Below are 11,960 nucleotides of genomic sequence, written 5' to 3'. Positions count from 1 at the left end.
AAACTTTAAGGAAAATGAATGTGGGGGAGGAGAGAGAAACGGGGATGGGCTGGAGGAGCACCAGCCCTTCAGGGAGCACGAGGTCCCGGCCGACTCCCTGGGTGTGGCCCTCAGACAAGAAAACCAACTCCAGATATCTCAGGGAGAGGAGAGGACAAAGTGTCGGGGAAAAAATAACTGCCAAATGATAAAATGCGAATGGCTATGACAAGCTGTGGCCCATCGGAGATCTCAGGAAACACAACTCAGAAAAGGCACAAAAGTTCTTCAGTGTGAGGTAATGAGGCATGTCTAATTATATTTCAGAAAGAAACAGCAAGAAATGCTTTCATAGCCTTTCCCTCTTTCTTCCCTCACGAACAAGTCCAAATCCCAAACGGAGAGACACCGTTATTTCAGAGAAAGTGAGGAATTTTCGAGAGCATCACGGGAAACCAGGTTGTGATTTTCCCAGAACTGAGAAAAACTATCACACAAACTCTTCCCCGCCTGCTCTCTGTTCCCCTCCCCAAAAAACTCCCATCAGGAAACAGCAGGGGGAAGAAGAAAAAACAAAAAAGCAAAAAACACACAGGCAGCCCCACCATGAGAAATCAAGGCAGTCGAAATGACATTTGACACCGCCAGGCCACAGCCGAAGAACAAGGGAAAAGTTTTAGGGTGACTGTCACTGACCCATAGTCTCTCACTCCTAACCTTGCTCTCCAACATATGTTTCTCATTTCCTTGCTTATAGCTGGTCCAAGCTAATGATATGTGTTTTGGCCGGGATCCCGTGCTTGGCATACAGCCGGTCTTGTTCTCATTGTCCGGGCTACTTACAGAAAACTCTTTCTCTGTCTCTTTCTCTTTCTCAAAAAACTGGCTTTAAAGAACAGCAAATATGCAAAACAGCCCCCGTGGTCTACAGCTACCATCTTGAACATGGCCCCCTCTCCCCTAACACACCCCATCAATAAAGGCCTGAAGAGACTGGCCACGGGAGAGGGGTACATTCAACACAAAAGCAGTGGAAATTCAAACAAATTGGCCCATTAGAGTCTCACACGGCTATAAATACAGCTCGGCTCGGGCTATTTTGAGGGACGGTGGCATGGGAAAGTTCGGCCTGGAATCTTGACTTTGTCAGAGGAGACGGATCTCTCCCAAGACATGGGAAGAAGATGAAGCTCTCGGCCGGCAGGAGGACGGAGGGCATGGGTTCGGGGTGGTTCCAGGCGAGGTTAAAAGTGGGTGGAGGCGATGCAGCCAGGCCCGGTCCCTGTTCTTCAGGCCTGCTGGCCTCGACGTCGGGGGTGTGGGCTCTAGTGTCATTCAGTGAGTCCATAACCTCTGAAAAAGCTGAACATGCCCTTTCGCTCCTCGGGGGTCAGTGGACCATTTCACTCTTCTTGAAGGACCAGGCAGGCAAGTAGAGGAAGGGTAGAAAAAAAAGTGGTCTAGACAATCTGGACAGGTCCCGCGCAGCCCCTGGCACCTCTGGCTGGCCCAGAAGGAAATACAAATCAGACCCCAAAGTGTGACATCCAGTATGTATATATTATGAAATTAGGGCACAGTCACATGGATTTTTAGGAAATTAGGGCCCAAAAACGTATTATTAGCAAAATAGGTAAGCAGAGAATGTATATGAAATGGCAAGAACTTGCTTCACAATTCCGCTCAGGGTGTGTCAACAGATAGTAATTAGCTGCCAACCACCAGGAATGAGCAAAGACTGAGCACACGTATACTCTGCACTGTTCCCTGCCCACTCTGGGGGAGCACAGGTCCTTTCTGTGCTGAGCCACTGCTGGGTCTGCTCAGCTTCCCCTATTATAGTGGACCCCACGTCGACTTCTGTTCAGAAAGCACTCCCAGGACGTCTTTGGGTTTGCTCATCCAGTTAATAAGTTTGAGCGCCTACTGCATACCAAGCCCTGTGGGCGGCATGGAGTAACACAGACACCGCCCTGGCCTCGGAGACACTCAGCCGCATGGATGCATTTGATCTGTCCCCAGACCCTACCGTTTTCTGGACCGCATATCGCAGTTCCCCGGGACAGCCCAGTTTATATCTGCTGTCCCCGGGTAATTATTAATAGTGCTTCTTTTCGCTCTTCAGAGTGTCCTAGTTTGGATGATAAATTATATGGTTACTCTACCCAGAGTCCCTCTTAAAAAAAAAATGCTTTTTTTTTTTTTTTGGTATGAAATCTAATCCACAGACAAAAGTACAAAAATATAGCAGCCTCTATTTTCGAGGCTCTTTGGAGCTTGCAGAAGTCAAGAGAGGGTTTCCAAATTATCAAGAAAATGGCTTTAGCAGATTAAATTTTAATTAGTTTAAGAACAGGCTCCACTGTGTTCTGGGCTTGACTCCTGGCCACATGCTGTAGTTGGTTCTGTCGTCGCAAATGTTGTCGGCTCTGGATTTCCCATGATGCATCTGAAACCTCAAAGGGACTGCCCTCTTCCACCATGTCTGGGGATAGCTGGGGCACATGAGGGCACTTGTCCCCATAAGAGGAAGAGCCAATTCATATTACCGTGACAACACTCCTTCCTGAAAACCTCTGACTGACACTTCCTGGGGAGACAGGAAGTAAGGACAGGAAGACACCGAGGTCACACTCTTCCCATGTCCAGCTTTCCCCACCTCCCAGACTTGTCTGATATTTGAACTTTTCTAACTCAGCCTTTTTTCCTGCCATTCTTGTTAACAGAGCTGTCCTGGGGGTGAAAGCAACTGACACTTCTGTCCCCTTCTTCATAGCCAGCCAATGGACCCCCAAAACTTTTCAATAATCAGCTATATAGAAGTAACTAGTGAAGTCAAGATGCTGTAAAAGTTATGCAACTGATTTTAAAGTAAAAAACAATTTATGGACTGTGTACACATTTGTAACCAGTATTATGACATTAAAAATCATTCAACAAATGTTTTTAAGCACCTACTATGTGCCAGACACAGTGCTAGAGATTGGGGGTAGAATATTGAACAAAATGGGCATAGTCCTTGCCATCATGGAGCTTACAGTGTCCTGAAAAACACAGACATTAAAGGGATAATCCTACAATAAATATATAACTATAGTTGATAGTAAGTACCACAAAGGAAAGCTACAGAGTATTAGAGAAAGTATAACAAGGGGACCTGGCTTGCATTTGAGTGAGTCAGGGAAAGATTGCCTTATAAAACAACTTTAATCTAAGCCCTGATTGATGACTAGGAAGTAAGCAAGAAGTCCATTTCTATCAAGAGTTCAAGAGTCAATAAGAAATATTTTACTTCAAGACCAGAAGAGTTTGGGGGGGGGGGGGGGCGTATGACTTTCAAACCTGCAAAAGTATAACCTGCATCAAAAATAATGCAAGGGGGTAATAATACCTCCCTTCTAGGTTATTGGTTGTTTGTGAAGCTCCTAGTGTAATACTTACATGCAGGAAGTACTCACAGCTTGGGACTATTTTAGCAAATGTAGGGTCTCTCATATCTGAATCCCCAGCATCTAACACAATTCAATGTGGTGCTACCATATAGTAATTTCGTGTATTATGTGCTCAATTTGCATTGAGTGAAGGACTCCACGAGCAAATGAATTAACTGTCATAGGACGTCTTCTATGGACCAGGCACTGTGCCGGTGCTGTCACAAATACCCTCTCATTTTATCATAACATTGTTGTACCTTTCTCAAGGCTGGGATTCTAATAGGTTACACTGAACAGCTCTGGAAGTAATTGTAAAATATAACCTTAATGAAGTTTGGAGAAGCAGATAAGGAAGAAAGTGCATTTTTAGGAGCATTTCGAAATGGCAAGGGGAGATGCAAGCCAGTGAAAGAAAAAGTTACAAATGCTCCAAAAGAGGCATAGAAATAGGATGAAAAAGATGCGTTAAAGTGAGGCGAGATGGACGGTGGGCAACAGTGCGGAAGCTCAGAGAGCAGTTTGTGCTCTGGAGACAGTCCGCAGAATGTTTCGTAGATGGAGATGATGTAATTGGATCCTGTTATCCTTGGGACAAGCGTTGGCTATATCCCCATAAGTCTTGAGGGGGAATTGAGTTTGGAGAGAATGAAGAGAAGAGAATCTGAGCTCAGTGGAATGTTTAAGTGCATAGAACCTTCAGAAACTGTGATGTTAAAAGGCTGGCATTTATGGGGCAGGTGGTAATAGAGCCGTTTTGTGAAACAAAGGTAATGAAAGGAAGTGTGAACTCAGAAGTAGCTCCAGGTCTCGCTGGTTTAAGAAAGGACATTGGATAAGTCAGGAAGCTAAGCAGATGATTTTATGTTTTAAGAACTTCCTTTAGTCTAAAAGAGGCAAATCTTACTGTGAACAATTTAGACAAAAGAAAATTTAAACAGCAGTAGTTTATTTCATCAGCGATGCCAGTGGGAAGCATAGAGTTGTGTTAGGGTCAGAAATCTCTACATTTTAAAACTAATTGCATTAAACTGGGGCTGAATGGAAGAGGAAAATATTTGAAAAGGTTCAAGGGGGTAGGAAGAAATCCAAAGGTAAAAATTATTGCCCCTCGTAGGGAGCTCAAATATTCCAGAGGATTTTCTGCAGAGCCGGACGGGAGTTTGAACTTGGTACCCTTCAGCTGAATCCCTGCAGGTCCCTGAGATGGTGATGAGTCCATAATTGTCCTAGCTTGCTTTATTGTTTTTCCTCCACAAATCTATTTGTGAATGTGCCATAAAATTGTCTGACCCAATGCTCTCGGTTTCAGGAAATATGATACACAGCAGATCAGGAGAAATGATTATTTTTTTCCTACTTCACAGCATCGTGGCACAAGTTCAGCACTGAAAGGGTTAAAATATCAGCACATTTCACTGGTCTTGGGTTACTCATAAACATTCGGCAAAGCAATTTCACTCAATCGCACATATTAACTGCTTAAGTTCTTTTCTCTGAGGATGTGGACTGTTATTTTATGCCAAAAGTCCTGTAATTAAGTTTGACATAAGCGCATGGATTAAATATGTGGTTGGGGTGGAGGCTGGGGGGGGAGACTGTGGGATGGAAGGATTTCTCCCCTAGCCTTCTTGCCATATGGAGACTGTAACCGAATAATGTGCAAAAATTTTTAAGAGAATTTTCGATCTTATTAGTCAGTGTTGTTTATCAGGTAAGTCTTAAGACCAGTACAGTTACAAAACCAGGTTTTTTCCCCCCTAATTTAGCGATAAGGACAACAGCAAGACATTACCCATACAATAGCCCTGGACCCTCACAGTATAGTCAGTTTTGTCTTTATAAGGCAGAGAACAAAACAATGACCAGAAACTCTTCCGACGGACAAATGACTGTGGCTCTGGTTTGGCGCTAATTTCTCAAACTGATCTAATTCAGGGATAAGTTTTAAATGCTGGAACCATGACGAGGATGCTGTGCATTGCATTGCTTAGTCAATCACGTTAAGGGACGCAACATTCTGATACACTTCCTTCTGCGGGGACTTTTATCATGTCCAGAGTTCCTGAAGGGTCCTCAGGTGACTCTGAAAAGGCCCGACTCATTTAAGCAGCATAATAACAGATTTACTTTCAATTTCTGGCCATATTCGTGAAGGTTTCTTGTGGCTTGAGAAAGGAATGCTCTTGTTCCTCCCTTCCTAAAAACAGCTGAAAATAGCTTTTTCAAATGTTTGAAAGAGAAAACATCCTCCTTGAGTTTCCCCCAGATCTCCAATCAGAGGGTGCACACAGGAGATTATCCCTGAGAAGGACGTTAGGGAGCAGGCCCCTCCTGCCCTCCCACCTGGTGAATTTGCTCCCCTGCTCTTCCCCAGTCCCAGATCTTTGTTGCTCTTCTCTTCATTGGTGCAACTGAGCTGACTGCCATATCTTCCTTAAAGCAGCAAGAAATGTGATCCAAATCACTGCCAGCCTCAAGCTCTTTAATACTTCATCATCGCTCTGAAAAATCTTATTGCGACCATCCCCACCTGCCTCCTGATTTGTCTTTATTTCTCTGAACTCGACCCTTTTGGAGGCACAGTCCACTCTGCTCTTAACATTAGCGTTGGCGGTCCTGTAAATTTCCATGTTGTGCTGACTTCTAGAGTGGGCTTCCGACCATTTTAGCAGGTTCATTTTTATGTTATCGGAGGTGGCTCAAACTGAGCGTGGTTTTGAGATAAAGCCTTGAAATTTGCTACACGGCAGTGAGAATAATTTATTTAGGCTCAATACAACCCTCTAGCTTGCCCATAATTTGGGGGACTATCTGCCACATCATTCAAAAGCCTACCCCAAGCCCTCCAGGAATATTCGTGTTTCTTAGTTTATCTTCCTAGTTTTATAACTTATATTTCTACTCATTAAATTACATAAGCCTGTTACTAGGCTCACAGCCTTAATGTATTCCAGGCATTCTGAACTGTATTCGTACTCTCCTTTATTATCCCCCAATTTTGTATAAAATATAATTACCTTTGACTCTACTATCCATGTCATTGTTGGGAATTGTCTGGTTCTCTTAAGTGGCTTTTGCTTTTCTTTTGATATCTTAGGTAGTTCTTTTTTACTCACAAACCTTTCTTTCTAGAGAGGTGAGTTTATAAGATTTCTCTAAGACAGGTAAGGAAATGCATACCCCTGCTCCCAGAGCTGGGCTATTTCTTTGGTCATAAAGGGCGGAGAGAAAAGACTCCGGTGGATTGCTACTTCCTGAGTCTAGTCCAGTGACTTGAAATTAATGAGACTGACCCAGAGCACTCTGGGTCATTCCTCTTTCTAACCATGTCGGGTTATGTTTTCCACAGACCCAAGTCTGCTATTTTATTCTCTAGAATAACTCCAGAAAGAAGTGAAAGTCAGGCAAGGTCACATGTTGCCATAGACACGGCGCCAGGTGGCCTGGGTTGCACATAGCTGATGTAAGCAGGGCAAAGTGTGGCATGTCAGGGATCCAGGGGATCCTGCACAGGTGTACTTCCCTCCTCGGAGGCCCGGTGAAACTTGAGCCTGTCCCACCTTTGTCCCAAGATAAGAATTTCACTCCATTTTTCCTCTCAGATGCTGTCATGTTTTGCATCCGGGCTGGAGTAATTCCAGCATGAACCAGTCATTCTCCTGTACTTCCTGTTTGCCTCTGAGATACCTGTAGGACTGAGAGCCCGTTAGGAACTTTTAATGTCTAGACTCACCGCATTCTAAATCTGACTATAGCCATCTTGAAGGATATGGTCATTTTCCCCGAAGTTTATGCATAGCATTCTTTGGGTCCACCTTTTTGAGCATGATTCAGAATTCCACACCTCGTGCTTGTCAGTGAGCGGTGGTATGTCATAGTGCAGCGAATAAGAAGTCCGACCACCTGGGTTCCAACGCCAGTTCTGACATTTATTAGCTGTCTAACCTCAAGCATGTTAATTTAACCCTCATGACTCATTTGTTTTACCTGTATAATAGGGAATAATTGTACCTCCCTCTCTGGGTCATTGTGAGGATTAAACACATAAAGGGTTAATGAGAGTTCTTGGCCCATGGTAAACCTTAAATTACTTTGGCTATATTCCAGATTTTCTAAGGAGTCTCAGCTATACTATTTTTGTTTTGAGATGAACTGGTCCTTCAAAGACCTAAGATGCTCAAGCTCTCAAGGGGGTGAGTGATGAGAACATCCATGTCTTCAGGTTGCATTGTACCTTGGAGGAATTTAAACACAACCTCACATTAAAACCGTCAACCCAACACTCATCCCCTCACAGCCTGGGATTATTTAAGGACATGTAGACTCAGGAAATGGAAACAATGGCATAAAAATTCACAAAAGAATGTTATTTCAAAATTCGTATTGTTTCCTCTGCCGCACATAGATACAAATTGTGGAGTTCTCATGTGGGCTCCTTGGAAAAGTCAGAACCTTTCTAGAGTTTCAAGATAGGCCAACAGCACTTCAAACCCCAGCAAAGCTTTACCAACCTCTTGAACCTCAGTTGCTAAACTAGGATGATTCACGGCACGCCAACCTCACAAGACTGTTGCAAACAAGAAAGAAAAACGTTTGGAAATATGATCATTGCTCTTATGAATCATGTAGCTTTTATTAAATAATCTGTCTTGAAATCAATAATGATACTTTTTTAAAAAATTCATTACTCGATTTATTTATATTTATACAGAACATAGCTAAATACCCTTGGAGTAGTCCATCTCTCCCATCTCATGTCCAAGCTCTATCCTTTTCTAATGCCCGAGTTAAGACTCACTTCCTCTAAAAAGCTACCCCTACACATACACACACCAACACAGCATTAAACTTTCACTCTTTTGAACTGTTAGCCCACTTACTACTGCACTGGCTTTGGTATTCAATCATCTGTTCCAGGAGTTGGCAGATTTTTTTTTTCCTATAAAGGTTCAAATAGTAAATACCTTAGGTTTCGTGGGCCGTACTGTCTCTGTCACAACTACTCAACTCCGCTATGTAGCACAACAGCAGCGCAGACAACATGTAAGTGAGCAAGGCAGTGTTCCAATAAAACTTCGTTCACAAAAACAGGTGAGACCCACGGTCTGTAGTTTACAACCACTAACCTCTAGCCTGGCGTTGTTGTTGAGCACCTTCATCTGTGCCCTTTTTGTTTGCCCTATTAGGCTGTCATGACCTCACCAACAAGAGTCTTTATTAGGTGTTTGTAACGCCCGACGCCCTGCTTCTCCTGAGCCAAGACCCTGGTTCAGTACACACATGTCAGATTAAACTATCTCATGGAAAAATTGCATATTTACTGTGACTAGATGAATTTAAACCACCAAGCTGTGCCAAATGCCCTTAAGAGTTAAATCGGAGAAAAGAGACGTGTCGTCTCTGGAATGAGAGATGGCCATCTGCTTGTCAAATACATGAGTGTGGGAGAGACGGTGCCCACCGGTCACTGTCAACTCCTGGGGGAAAAGCTATGGAAAACACCTGAAGACCACATGTTCCTGGAATCTGAGCTCCGTGCATGAATAATGCCATACAAGACCAGGAACGTGGGTAGCCCAGCTCTTCCCCAAGGACGTAGCTATAACTCTGAATTCACAGACAACTATCATTCTTTAGGGGCAATTCTTTTATTATTACCCTTGAATTTAGAATAATATCACTATTGTTTCCCATTTCGATTCATCTGACAATAAATATTTTTATTTGCAGAAATATAATCCTCCAGGGGCAGGTGGAATAGTGGCTATGAGTAGCAGGGCCTGAGGCTACCCCTTATTCAAATCTATGAGCCTTTGAGTGAGCCGCTTAACCTCTCTAAGCCTCAGAGTTCCCTTCTGTGAGATGGGAATTTTGTGAGGTATAAATGAGATGAAGTTTCTGAAGAACTCAGTATAGGGCTCAAGATAAAGTAAATTCTGTCATAATTATTAGCCTCTAGTAATAGCAATAGTAGTCACAATCAACGTTACAGAAATAAAATATTCTTCTTTAAACATAGAACTACCATATGACCAAGAATTCCACTCCTAGGCATATACCCAAGAGAAATGAAAACCTATGTCCACACAGAAACTTACAGACAAATGTTCAGAGCAGCATCATTCATAACGCCTAAGGAGTGGAAAAAAAAAAAAAAACATATATCCATCAACTGGCAAATGGATAAACAAAATGTGTTATATTTATATGCACACTGGAATAATATTTGGTCATAAAAAGCAACAAAGTACTGATATACGCTACAACATGGGTCAACCTTGAAAACATTGTGCAAAGTGAAAGAAGTGAGTCACAAATGATCATAATTGTATGAATCCATTTACATGAAGCATCTAGAATAGGCAAATAGACACAGAAAGTAGATCAGTGGTCGCCAGGAGGTGGGGGGAGGGGTACAGGGTAGGGGAGCAGGAGGACTCACAGTTAATAGGAATGGAGTTTCCGGGGGGGTGATGAAAATATTCTACAAATAGGTAATGGTTATCATTGCACAACTCTGCGAAATACCGAGACCACTTTTAAAAATCAGTTTTATGGTATGTAAATTATATCTCGATAAAGCTGTTTTTTAAGGCACATTTTTTTAAAAAGTTATCAAAAATTAGTCCAATATACACCTTTTTCTCTTTATAGGAGCTAGAAATTTAGAGTCTAAGAATTCAACACATAAAAAATGCGTTATGTGCAGATATATATATATACACATATATGTGGTGTGTGTGTGTGTGTGTGTGTGTGTGTGTGTGTATATATATACATATATATATATATTACGCAAATAGTCATTAAGTGGCTCTGCAAAGGAACCCCGGAGGCAGAGTATTTAACAAGCACCCCGAGTCAGTCCGATGCAAGAAGGCGTGAACCACACCTTGAGAAATACTCACTCTCAAAGGCTGGAACTCAATGCATCGTCAGGTGTTTACTGGGTACGAACCTTAACCCTGCACTGTCTAGGCACTTTGGGGGATACTAAGACACAGAGTCTCTCCTGCAAGGAACACGTACATAAGTCCAGAAGACTTGGAAGCATGAGAACTAACTATAGATGCTGAACATGATCAATGACAAATGAGTGACTGAGACCCTCAGGGCTGTAAGAATTCAGAAAAGCAAAACTGCTTCTTGGGCTCAGGCGATCAGAGAAGTCACTTAGGCCTAACTTTAAAAAGTGGCCGTGGTTGTAAAGAAGAAAATGGAAGAGCCTGGAGCAGACAAGGGAAATTTGTCTCAGAGCAGTTGGTGTAGTGTGTTCACATGACGGGGAAAAAAAAAAAAAAAAAAGCCCAGTTGGTAAAGCAGAGTGAGGCCAGATTGTGGAAGTCCCCACATGCCTGGCCAAGGGACTGGGACTTTACCTGTAGAATGTGGGGACCCACTGAGAACAGGAGAGTGGCAAGTGTTGTAAAAGGATTAATCCAATAATAAGTCACTGTGAACATTTTTGGAATGAAACGATGCATAAACATGTAGAAGTAGACTCCAGAATGGACTGGAACAATAGGAGACTAGAGACGAGAGAACTATTTGAAGGGTCTCGGAATAACCCCTCACAGCAGCCTTCCCCCCTCATCCCCCCCCTCAAAAAAAATAAGCAAACCATGACAGAATTCCAATTTTACTTAAAAGAGAAAAGCAATACTAATTTTCTTTCTTACACTCATGATAAGAGAGATGCCAACTTGAAAGAGGCAATTAGGGACTGAGATTATGATAGCAGTAATAAGGGAAATAAAGATAGAAAGAAGGATTTAATCAGCTTTAGAGATTAGAAAAAGTAACTGTGGGGTAAGAAGAGAAGGGGATGGAAAGCCACATCTGCCAAGGCCTGCTCGTCGTTCTCATCCCTAGGACCTTGCTCCTAAAAGCTAGAATGAGAAACGTTGCTTCCCCTGAAACTGGTCCACAAACAACAACCTTTACAAATGACCACAATGACTACTGTGGAAAATTTGATAAGACTCTTCTTAACCAGAGAGTTTTCATTGTGCGATAGTTAATAATCACATTCAAACAATGTCTTATATTTAAAGAACAATATCCCTAATAATAGAACTTAAAAGAGAGAGATAATAAGTTTTGGTCATTGTTTGTTACATAGCTTTGTCATGTAACAAACCACCCCAAAACAAAATAGCTTAAAACAGCAAGTCGTTACTCATAATTCTGTGGGTAGGCGGGACGAGGCGCCTGGTCTGGACCAGCTTGACTGACGTGGATAGACAAGAATGGCCTCACTCTCGCGTAGGCTCAGTATCAGCTGCAGTGATTCGCCCTTTGGCACGTTAGGCCAGCTTCTTCACATGGTGGCCTCAGCGTTTTAAAGAGGAACATGAGAAACAGCTTCGGGGCGTAAGTGTTTTTCAAGCCTCTGCTTGCGCCACATTTGCTATTGTCCCATTGGCCAGAGAGAGTCGCACGGCCAGACCGCAGTCGTGAAGGCGCTGCTCAAGAGCATAGATAAAAGGAGGGAGGACACGCATGGCCGTTTTACTACCACAGCAATATATGTCTGATATACCACAC

The sequence above is a fragment of the Rousettus aegyptiacus genome, unplaced genomic scaffold, assembly GCF_014176215.1.
Source record: "Rousettus aegyptiacus isolate mRouAeg1 unplaced genomic scaffold, mRouAeg1.p scaffold_m13_p_14, whole genome shotgun sequence".
In the NCBI taxonomy this organism is placed as follows: domain Eukaryota; kingdom Metazoa; phylum Chordata; class Mammalia; order Chiroptera; family Pteropodidae; genus Rousettus; species Rousettus aegyptiacus.
The sequence above is the reverse complement of the archived record's forward strand: the minus strand, read 5'-3'. Positions refer to the sequence as shown.